At 33.3% G+C, this 11,972-nt stretch overlaps 1 protein-coding gene across 1 annotated transcript in view; it reads right to left on the reverse strand.

Moving 5' to 3' along the window:
- LOC105226093 (homeotic protein antennapedia) overlaps positions 1-2,227 on the reverse strand; it is a 183,725-nt gene extending 181,498 nt beyond the window's left edge. Inside the window, exon 1 of the mRNA XM_049447838.1 lies at positions 658-2,227. The gene's annotated coding sequence lies outside the window, so the exon portion shown is untranslated. The remainder of the gene's footprint in view (positions 1-657) is intronic.
- Positions 2,228-11,972: the final 9,745 nt, after the last annotated feature.

Consider the following 11,972-nt stretch of genomic DNA (forward strand, 5'->3'; position numbering starts at 1 on the left):
TAAAACAAGTAGTTTATTAATAACCTATTGCAAATGGTTTTCATACTTTAATCAAGGGTAAGAAAATTTATTGCTGAATATTTTTTAAATATTTTATAATTGGCTGTAGTTCTTTTTGCGAAGCGTTTTCTTTTCCGAAAGTGTTTATAAACTGATACATGGCTACAGGGAAAATAGCTTTTTTTCGTGCCCTCGTGTGCCCTCGAACTGTGTTGTGGAGTGCTTAGACGCTGTACGACTTCTAGCACTTGCGTTGTCGGCCGGGGTTTATCCCAAGAGATACATATAATAAGGTCCATGTCTTTACCTGTGCTCGCTATCCCTAATTGCAAGGAATTCAAACGTTCAATATTTTATTTGTAGCCAAGCGGTAAAGTTAAAAATCATATCGGTGTCAATTGTATAATTTGTTTGGAAGAATAATGGGGACGCTTCTGAATTGTTGACCGTTACGCGTTTGCGAGAATAGGGCTGAAACGCATTTGATCTTATAGCTTTAGAAGTCTAAGTAAAAGAACTTGTAATGGGATCGTAGGGATTTACGTAGTTAAATAGATATTACTCGAATATTGTTATTTGAGATCTCGACATACGAGCTATTAACTATAATATTTATTACTATAACATATAACATACATTTGCTTTTTTAAAACTTACCTTTGAATATCATATACTACATGTGCTTCGTCCTGCATAGACTCCAATTTTTTGAGTACTTCTCCTTTGCTTTGTATCGAAATTATTTATTTTTCTTTCTTCAAACACACTTACATTATTTATAATATTTAATTATATTAATGAAATTTTTCAACACATTGTACATGGGTTTAGGAATTACCAAAGTATAAGAGATCACAGCGTTTCATAAACTGCTACAGTTGCGCGCAACACGCCAATATGCTTATCATTTCGCAGTATATACTGAAAGTCGCTTTACATTGGCAATCACGTACAATTTTCAGTTAATTCATCATCTTATTTAATTGATAGTAGAGTACCGATACTTTTTTAGATTAAAATCCTTTTTTTTTATCCACTTAATATTTTATAAATGTAGTAATAAATAACTGTAATGTGTATATAAATATGTTCATAAAATATTGCTTATAATCAACGACTAGAATTGTGGGTGAGAAGATTACATCAATACAAACTTTATGTTGGAGAAAAACGATTTAAGAATAGAATTTGGCATTAGGTTTTCACTTTGGACTTTATTCTAAATAAATTTAGAATTATTTAAATAATTTTGTACCAGTAGTTGATTACGTGTTCTGGAACCATTTTATGTTTTGTATTGGCACAATTTAGTAATCCCTTTTCTGCTGATATCACTCCAAATTTGTAATTCGTATAATAAGTAGAGTACTTTTAAAAAGATTTGTCGTATTATTGCACTTTTCAACTTACATATATTTAATTTTTGAATACCGCTTTTTACAACATTATCCGTTCTCGTATATAAGAATCTATGTGATAGTTAGATAATCTACTATCTATCTTTTATGGCTTATATATTATATTTACTATTAATAAACCGCACCGTCACCACTACAAACACCACACTGAAGGCCGAACTAATACTTCGAGCGTAATATAATAAGATTTGCTGCAAAAACACAATTGCGCCCTTTAATACAAGCTATTGACCGCTCTGTCGCTGCTCAACACTGTACAAGTTTGTTGCGTTAATTTTTATGATAACTGCTAATTCACTTGCTCCGCTTTTGTCTACATTACGCTAAATTCTCGCCCAATTGGAAGATGATTTGCGGATTGTAACGAAATAGTAAACACAGTAAAGATGTTTTGAGAACCGATGTTGCTTTTGACTAATATTTTGGTAGTAACTATTAGCCGATCATGGAAGCAGATTCCTTCGTGTACACAGTTGACTTATGCCACCCGGGCACCACCTTCGACTTAAACAGCAGATGTTATTTGCTAAGTGCCTTTTGTAAAATTTTTACGATTTAATGACCTTGAAAATGAAATGATTTGCACGGCGGTAACCAATTCACCGTGTGTGTGCAGCAAATTAAAACGATTGTTATTATACCGTTCATTGGTTCACACGTCAAGTGGAATTTGCTGCTTAGGAGAATCGGTTTGTTTTATTGTTATTGCCAACGGTTATTATTATTTTTTGGGGCAATTTCTCTATGTGTATTGTAGATGATGTTGATGTTGATTTCTTTACGACTTCTATCAAACTAAACCCATAAAGCATTCAATTCAAGGCATATACTTCACATATTTACGAGCGCGGCAGCTATATGTATGTATGTGAAAACGGTCTGTCTGGGCATACGGCTGCGCGAGTAAGCAAAAGTGAGCAGACAGCCCGCAGCAGCAGTAGCAGCTGCAGCAGCTGAGGCAGCTTAACGATATCGCGAGCGGCCCCAGCGTTGTCGCTAGCTACGGCAAGGCAATATATAGGGGAGAGAAATAAACAACAACGGCACTTTGATATTATCAACAACAGAGACAGTTAACGCATAGTGAAGCAAAAAAGTCAAATGAATCAACAGCACTCCCCAGTTGCGCTAGCAGCTCACAGAAGTGGCATCCTTCCCTTCACCCTTTAGTAAAAAGCTATGCCAAGTGACAAAAAATAAGGAAAATTTGAAAAACAAAAACTGAAATCGTCAAATTCTGCTAGCAGCGTCGTTTGCGGTGACGAATGTGTAAGCGTCGAAGCGAGCAGCGGAAGTAGATACATCAGAAATATTCTTATTAGAAAGATAACCTCAAAACTGAGCGACCGTCGCAACAGTCTGTTTGGTCCACTAATGCTTATATTACGAGCGACGACTCAACAATATCTTTAATTCTAGGGCATTGCTTTTGCCGCTGCTCGGCTTCGGGTACTATTTTACTATGTCATTTTGTAGCAACACTCTTCTTCGGCAGCAAACGCTGAATGCGGCACAGCTTTTCAATTTTACATGTTCAGTGGCCACGCTACGTCGAAGGCAGCGCGCCGAAGCAATAAAGTACGCACTGGATACCAAAAATGTACTCCGAGAAAATTGGCGAAATTTATCGTGTGCATTTGTTTTTTTTTTTACCAGAGTACAACAACTAGAGCAATGAGCGAGTGAGCAATCAACTCAATTAAACTATGAGTTTTATTTTTCTTTGTTTTGGTTTTGTTTCATTGGTTGTTGAAATTTATGTGAGTGTCCGTATATTGAAAGGTTGGGGATGCACCCTTTTAAGAGCAGCCGGTATTATAGTTTGACAATATGTTCAAACACATTTTGCTCTCACTTTGCTTATCGCTTGTGTGTCCGAGCAATGTCACAGAAACTGCATTTATTTCGTTTGCATATTGCACTCTTTGGTAGTTTCTGCAACTTGGTGAGATCTTTGCCTGAGTGAAGTCTCTTTTTGGTCCGGTTTAGACTTCTACAGTTTTATTATTTGAATGTGTTTGTAATCCTCTTTGTTGTAGTGGTATTGTTTTCATCTGTATTTAGTTTCTCAAGAATATTTTTTTTACAAAAAAATGCTTTTCATATATCGTTATTTCACAATGAGCTATTCCATTTGCCAGCTTTAAGGTGATCTCATTTCTTTCTGGCCAGTGTTACCGTCTCATCAAAGAAAATTAAAGATATTACATACATATCTGATTGCAACTAAAATAATATAGAATACCATGCACATACATATGTATATGAAACAGGTATAAATTCATATCAAAGCTCATAATAGTTTTGATCAAAGAAAAATATGTTGTTATGTATTAATTTGTATGTGTAATATTTGTATATTTTAAATATAAAAAATTGGACAAAAAAAACGACAAATTTGTTATGTTATTTAAGAAATAATCCATGTGTATTATTGAAATATTTGGATAACCCTATTGTACATAATAACTATTTTGATAGATATAAACTCTAAAACTTTACGGATTTCTATTTATTAGCAAACACTAATACTTACAAATACTCATTTCTCTTTCCTCTTTTCAGAGAAGTTGGTGTCTACGATTCCGCGCTCTCAATTTTCTTGAATAACCCAGAAGGCTTGCAAAACCAATTTCTTTACTCTCAACATTTGAGTAAAATTTAGAACTGGCAATAAACAAGAAAGCTTAATGGAATGATATATATACATATGTGCATAGAACAGTATTAAATACGGACATAAGTAGTCGTGCGTTACTGTTTATTGCTTGTTAGAACTTCATTCGGTAGTTGCCAATCACCTCAATATAACAACATCTAATAATATATCTATTTGTAGAAGCATATTCGAATATAAATATGTATATATATTTTTTATATTAAAAATTTGATAAAAAGTGATTAATAAAGATTTTTTGAACCTTTAATTTAAATATTTAACAAAAATATAAGTTTTTTCTAATATTGTTGAGAAATGAATAAAGCTTTCTTACAATAAAATTAAGTTTCAATGTTTAATTTCAAAATATTCCGCTCTGAGGGAAAAGTATTTAGGTACATTTGTTTGTGTATTCGTCATTCGTGATTTAGAGACTTAGTTCATCTGGAGCACTTCAATACACCAACTACTTTAAGTGATAAAAGCACTATTCCCTATATACATTCGTATAAAACCCTATTTTTTCCAAACGATATCAAAATTACTGCTTTTGCCGTCGGCAGAACAATTATAGTCATAAACAATAATAAATACTCCGTCATACAGCAACAAAACAATCCATCAAAGGGCACCCAATGTCATACTCACAAACACAGTAACAAAGTAGAACTGTAAAATATCCTCTCTTTTATTCGCTGCTCATTCACTCAACTGAAGTCGTAAAGTAATCAACAGCCATTGAGAGAACCCACTGAACATCGGAAGTGTAGCTCTCTTCCTGCAGAAATAATATATACAGCTAGCTCTATAACACGGTGAGCACGATATAAACTCTTGACATAAAGAGAGCAAATCGAAGTCACCATGTCAGCTTGGTAGAAACAACACCAACAAAAAAAATGTTTTCTCAACACCGTCATACCTACCTCCTCGGGCAATCCAATTGGCAAAAGCAGGGCAGTATCGCAAAGGGAGGAGCCGAGCTCATAAAGCATTTCTATTTCTCTGTGCAGTGCGGCAGCTGTCAGTCGAATGTGTTGATCAGCAGCTCGGTTGGGCGGAGAGTGCCGTTTTGTATGGCCTAAAAGATGGATGGCTATGTGCGAGTGGGGTAGTGATATATTTGTTTGACACTACTGTAGTGTAAGCGAGATGGCGGGCAGTGGTCTGCTTTAAGTGTGACGAATTACATTATTATATCTCTTTATGAGAGCTAGCGGCAGTAACAACAAAAGTAACGTCGCTGACGGATGAGCCATGTTACTTCTTTCGCCATTGTCGTTTTTCACACGTCCTTATTTCTCACATAAATAACAAGGCACATTCCGCTTGAAGAACTCAACAGCACCCAGCAACATAACCAATGGTTTGAGTTTTCTATTGAACAGTTTACGAAACCGTAACTGTAATTGATATAACTAAGATTCTGCTAGAGTGCTAAGTCAATATGTATATTTAAAAAGTCTGCACAGTTTTTATAATTTTGAAAGTTATTCCGATATGGTATGAATTGCTTTTAATTTTTGCAAATCGTAGACAGAAGGCGATGTTGGTGTTGGTAAACGTAAATTATACTCACCAGTAGGTTTCCTTTATGAAGTTACTACTAGTATGTGCGTCAAACATTTTGATTTTTTTATTTGATGTGGCACAATGAAATATAAATTCTTGGTTTTTTAAAAGTGATTATGCGCTAACCCCTAACAGATTTAGTGAACTACTTGTACATTAGTTTAAATATTGCGTTGTCAAAATGTGGTATTTTATATACACATAAACCCCTCCTGATGCCTTAGATAATTGGTCGAACCGTTAATTAAAAAGGGTTAAACTAATAGTCCAAAACTTGTTTGCTTTGTTGACTTCGGTATTTCTATCAAAATAACAGTAATAGTTCCGAATGATATAGTAGGATTAAATAAGAAAAATGCTTAATATGATGTTTCAATTTGTGTCACAAGACTGAGTACCAAAAATGGATAACTTTGGTTTTCCCTTAGTCTTCACATGTCAAATACTGGTAGAAACGAGTCTTATGTATGATGATACTAAGTTAACAGAAATGACAAATAAAATTTCAAGATTTATACTGAAAATTTTCCCACTCCTCAATTTTTACAATTTGTGAGAAAAAAAATTAATATAAAGTTCTTATTGAAAAGCAGTTAATATTTTTCCACAAAATATTTGACAATACAGCTAATATATACTCTAGTAATTCCATTACAAAGCAAGAAAACAGTTCTCGTAGCGCTGAGTAAAAACTTAAAATTCAAATTGCACGCTAAATTTGAAAACCGAAACACTTTCCGTGTGTAAAATCCACCTTATACTACCTAAGAAAAGACAAAATGCATAATTGTATTTGATGAATTGCTTTTAAAATATTGTCATATGCTTTTTACACCAGAACTCATGAAAAGAGGGCGAGCAAAAAACACTCACACATACGTGCTACCGTGCCACGCGCTTCACAACGAATGCATCAATACGAAATACAACAACAATGGCGACAAAGTGAGCGCCAATAACAGCAGTAATGCAGTTGTTTATTTTATTTATTGACTCGCCTGATCAAACTGACTGATTGCTATTAAACATGCACGATTAAGGTAACAACAAAAACAAAAACCAAATTAAAAAAAAAATGGAATGAAAGGGAAGACACTAAAGTGAGGGACAGGAAGGTCACTATAGGACATCATTTAAAAAGTGTATCCAAAGAAAATCAATGAAGTGAATGCTTGCAATGCATTTACAGTTGCTTTTTTTACTCATATACATACATATACATATACGTACAGTATCGGACAAAACATTTGCAACTTTTTCCTTTGAATTTCTTTTTGTTTCTTGTTTTTAAATTTGCAGCATTGACGTTACATATTTTGAAAAGTGTATTGCAATTTTTCTTTCTTTTTTGGTTATATTTAAAAAATTAAAATGTATGCCAATCCGCCGCGACAAAACAATTGCAACTCTGTTTACTTATCTCTATAACTATAAAATGTACTCAAACTTCGTTTCTTTTTCTAACTGAATTTAGTTTGTATTGATTGAAATATTCACTGAGCGTAATTTTTTTAGATTTTTTCGCGAAAACATGTTTTTGTGTTAAATTTGTAACAAAGAAAGTAATGGTTGGAAATAAATTCGATAAAATGCTGCGAGCATATGTTTTTGATGATTATATTATCGGAACTTCTCGAAAAGAAATTTTTATGAAATACAAAATTCACAATTCTTCAATAGACCTATACAATTATTATCGCAGTAGAACATCGTGAAGGCTGACCAAAAAACTGACGGCGCAGTTGTACGAGCGGCAAAAAAGTTTCCATTTAAAAGCTCTCCATGATTGGTAAAAGAGCTTGGGTTAACAATTTGATCAATAACGGGTTCTCGTTACCTGAAAGACGCTGATCAACGCAGCTACGATCCGCGAAGAAACCGCTTATTTGCAAACGTAACCAACTAAGATGATTGCAGTTCGATAAAGATTATAGTGTAGAATGGGCGATAACCAAGTGGAAAACTGTTCTTTTCAGTGATGAGTCCAAATATTTGGAACGAAGTGAAGTCGCCTATAAAACAAACTTCTTAAAAATTCATATTGTCAAAAAATAGTCAAAGCACTGTGTGGTATGGTCTGGGGTGCTTTTCCGCTCTGGGTTGGGGCCGCTTTATTATATTAGTGCTATTATGGAAAAATCGTGCTGTCACATGGTTTTCCAAAACAGGACCCGGAGCATACGGCAAAGGTCCCATAATCATCAGTTGCAAATGTTTTGACCGATAGTGTACGAGTATGTATGTATACATATATAATTTTCGTGTCGCGTTATTTGTCGGGTATACTACTGAACCGATTTCAGTAAAATTTAACACACTGTGTTCGATTTGATCAAACTTTAAAGATAAGACAGTTTATATCTAATTTATGTCAAAAGTCAAAAATCAAAACATTACATGTTAAACTTATTATATTCTTATAACTCCAATAACGTTTTAGTCTATATTTTCAAATAATATTTTCACGGTATTAAATAGTTTAATATAGTTTTAATCCACTTTTTCATATATAAACTCGAAAATCGAACAGACTTATATTGGGTATAAACGTAAATCAAGATGTAAAAAGAGCTGCTTTAAATCACAAAATTCAACTCGCAAGTCCATTCAAAGTGTCGTAGTATATTAGAGTTTTCACATCTTCATCGCTCACTTTAAAGTCAACAAGTTTTGTGTTCTAATGTTCTTAACCGTACCTATTTATACAGCTTTAGCAACAGATTGAGTAAAGACCACAGCCCAGAGGAAACAGTTGGTCAACGATAGTAGGTATTTCCTTACAGTTTCATTTTATCTGTTCTACATTGCTCTCATTATTCACCTTGTTTAGCTTTGATTTAAAAATATTTTGTATTTATCACTTTTTTGGCTATTTTCAATTTCTTACCTTTATAGATTACAAAAATTCGAAACCCTATAAAAATAACATTTTCGTTTATAATGTCTGTTTTTTCCTACGTCGAAGAAAAAAAAGGAAAAGTCGAATAATGTTACATTTTAATAAAATTCCGTTTCTTAGTATTTCTTTTATGATTTTCCAGTTGACAATGGTGTTGCCATCAACCTTGATACCTTTCATCCATTATATTTGATCAAGGTAAAACTGTTCTCACTATTATTTTTTACAAGTTAAATTATACTTCTATAAATTATTCGAAAATGTATTCAAATATTGTCGAAGTTAGTCAAAGTTGATCCTTAAATTTGCTTGTAGAATCTCAAAGTTTGTTAGCTACTTTTTCCTCATTTAACTTTTCCTTACTACATGTTTCTACGACTGTAATGAAAACTATATCCTTGCTTGTCCACGGCCTAGACAATTATTTTTAAGCCTAATTTGATCCCGTATTAAATCATAGAGCTCATTTTTAGAAAATTAGTTTGGCGCAGATACATTTCTTCCCATTCACTTCCACTAGTAAATTGTACAGATTTCTGGGAATTTAGAGCATCATTGCTTCTCAACAAGCCAATTACTCTTGAAATTCAAAGGTAGAATTCCATTAATTGCAACGTGAAATTTCGTTTGATTTTTAATAAAACTTTCTGTAAATTTTTTCGCATATTTTTTGTATGGCACCTGTGAGTAATGTTTGAAAGCGCTAATGCCGAATGGAAAAGTATGTTTTTATACATGTAAGGCGATGGTTGAAAATAGAAAATATGCAATAATCAAGAACAAGATCGTCCTCCCTACTTTCATGAATAAATTCGTAATATGAACACTTGAAACATAAAAATTTGCTGAGATATCCGGGAAAATATTTGAATTGAGGTATAATGAAAATTTTAATATGTGGAACATATAAACATATAAACAATCTGGATTGTTGCTCTCTTAAAATACATAAAACACATTCAACTGAGTTGTTTGAATGAACTACGAAGACATAAAGAAAATGGGTAACTCAGCTGGTTACATAACCCAAAACCTTTAACATATTTACTAAATAGAAGAGTTTTATAAATAGTTATTTTTCCCATTAAGCAAAATGATATCTTTTATTGTGATGTGTCAGAAATCTGTATATTGAACATTTTCAAGAGTCTACATATCAAGTTTTTTATAATACGAGTACACCTTATTCTGCTAGTAATAATGTACTAATTGTACGGATTTTAACATGCTAATAGTTTTTGCAACCATTTCCTAGTGCTAAGACATATTGCTCGTCTGCCATATTCAAGTGTCAAGAATGGCATTATGATTAGGAATCGGCGTTTATATGATAATAATATTCTGGTAGAACATGAATCTTCCGAAAATACAACTTAGAAGGGAGCACGGCTGTATTGCTGTCGGCAAAGGAATATATTTTACTAACAAAAATTGAACAATTCACAAAATAAATTCTGAACAAATAACAAAAAAGAAAACGATGTGAATGATGCTGAACTTGAGCAATGGCAAAAGAATAAGTCTTGGTTACAATCGCGTTCAGTCCTACCTCATTTTTCATATCTCATTCCAAAAGCTCACTGCCAACAACACACATGGTCATCTGATGGCCACATGGCCTGCGGCGAAAAAGTGCCGACCCTTTGAGCTGCGATAAGCACGACGAAAATAAAGCCGAAAGACGCAACTTATAAGCATTGACAGTTAGCTAAGCAACATCAAAATTGGGTTGGGCAAGAGAACGAAAAGCGAGAACGAGAAGCGGCATAACGTGAGGTGTGGCGCACCGCGAGTCCAAAGGCATCTTCATCTTTTGACTGACGGTGTCATAAATCTTTTTATATTGGACTTTTAGGCAATATCAATGAAATTGTATCTCTTTATCCGCATTATTATAATATACGAGTGCGGATACAGAAATGCGTAAGCTTACATACACACTCCGAACTGGCAAGTTTATATTCTACTTATAGGCTAGCCTATGTACATATGTACTGCCGTATGTGCTATTGTTTACGATTAAAAAGTTCTGTGAATCTGTGAATGCAGAAGTTTATATATATGTATATGGTGAGTTCTGAATTTCGAGCTTCAATCCCTTTAGGAATGTAAATGTTCTTTTTTTTTATTTGCTTTTAATTCAGAGAACAACTATTTGCTTTAGTTGACGCTAACAGATCAAACGACCTATACAAAAAGTGTATAATATGATGTCAATTTGATAAAAAATCATTTAAAAACTAAAAACATATTTTTATATATTCATTTACTTATATTATTATTTGAAAATAAATGGTAAAGTAACTTTAAAGAGGAAAATTAGATCCTGATGAATTTGTTCTAATTAATCATTTAAACAATTATTAATGCAAACTCTTTTGTCTAATTTCAGTTCGAATTTTCTCGTAAGTAGATATGAAGTGATCTTTTATTGAATTTATTTTTTTAAATGTATAATGTATGTATAATTTTGACGAAAAACGACGAAAACTCATACTTAATCCCAAAATTTTTTTATATTTCGTTGAAAAAAAAGCATATAGACCACCCTAACATATGCAGTATAGTATACTTTTCAATAAGAACTCGGGTAAGGTGCTATTGAGATGATAGAGGGATGGGGCTGCATAAAAGATACGCCACCACAAGATATATTGGTGCGATTGGAAATTTATATGCGAATGTGTCGGCATTATGATACCGTTACCCGAATCAAATACAACAGCAGCACCAAATGGTAAAGCAGCACAAGTGAAAAAGTTGGAGCGCATCTTGCGTCCACCATCTTACAAGATGAACGGAAAAAGAAAAAAATTTAACGGTGGAGAAAAATCATGAACAGAAAAATAGAAAAAATGCCATTAAGATGAGTAGTAGTGGGGGTGGAAAATACGTATCAGAAATTTGTTGTTATTTATTTTCGGAATAGGGGGTTGTGTGCTCACTGATATATGTGTACAATTATTTGGTTGAATGTGAGGTGATGATATCTGGAAGGGGAGCTGAGTGTTTTTCCAGAACTCATGGGTTTTCCCTAAAACCGTTGAACACCACCACTAATGCTATTTTGCGCCTAACCTTTAAAGTACATGTGTATATACATATGTACAACCATACATCGGAAGTAAACAGCGAATTCTCGACAACACCCTAAATCACAAATCACATAGATAAGAACGTACAAAAGAATTTGCTTTCAGTTTGGTAGTTTGGGGTTCGAATCTTTCTATACGCTTCGACTTTAATATTAGAATTTTCGTCAGTTCTAACAATGTACTTTTATCATTTCTTCTATATATTGGAGTTTAGGTATTTACATGTGTTCGTATGTATAATAAGGCAAAAATATATTATACAATATTTACAGCTATTTTCATCACGGAATTTATAGTGCTTTCAATGCGTTCTTATTTTATACAGCTAA

Source organism: Bactrocera dorsalis, chromosome 2 (assembly GCF_023373825.1).
Source record: "Bactrocera dorsalis isolate Fly_Bdor chromosome 2, ASM2337382v1, whole genome shotgun sequence".
Classification (NCBI taxonomy): domain Eukaryota; kingdom Metazoa; phylum Arthropoda; class Insecta; order Diptera; family Tephritidae; genus Bactrocera; species Bactrocera dorsalis.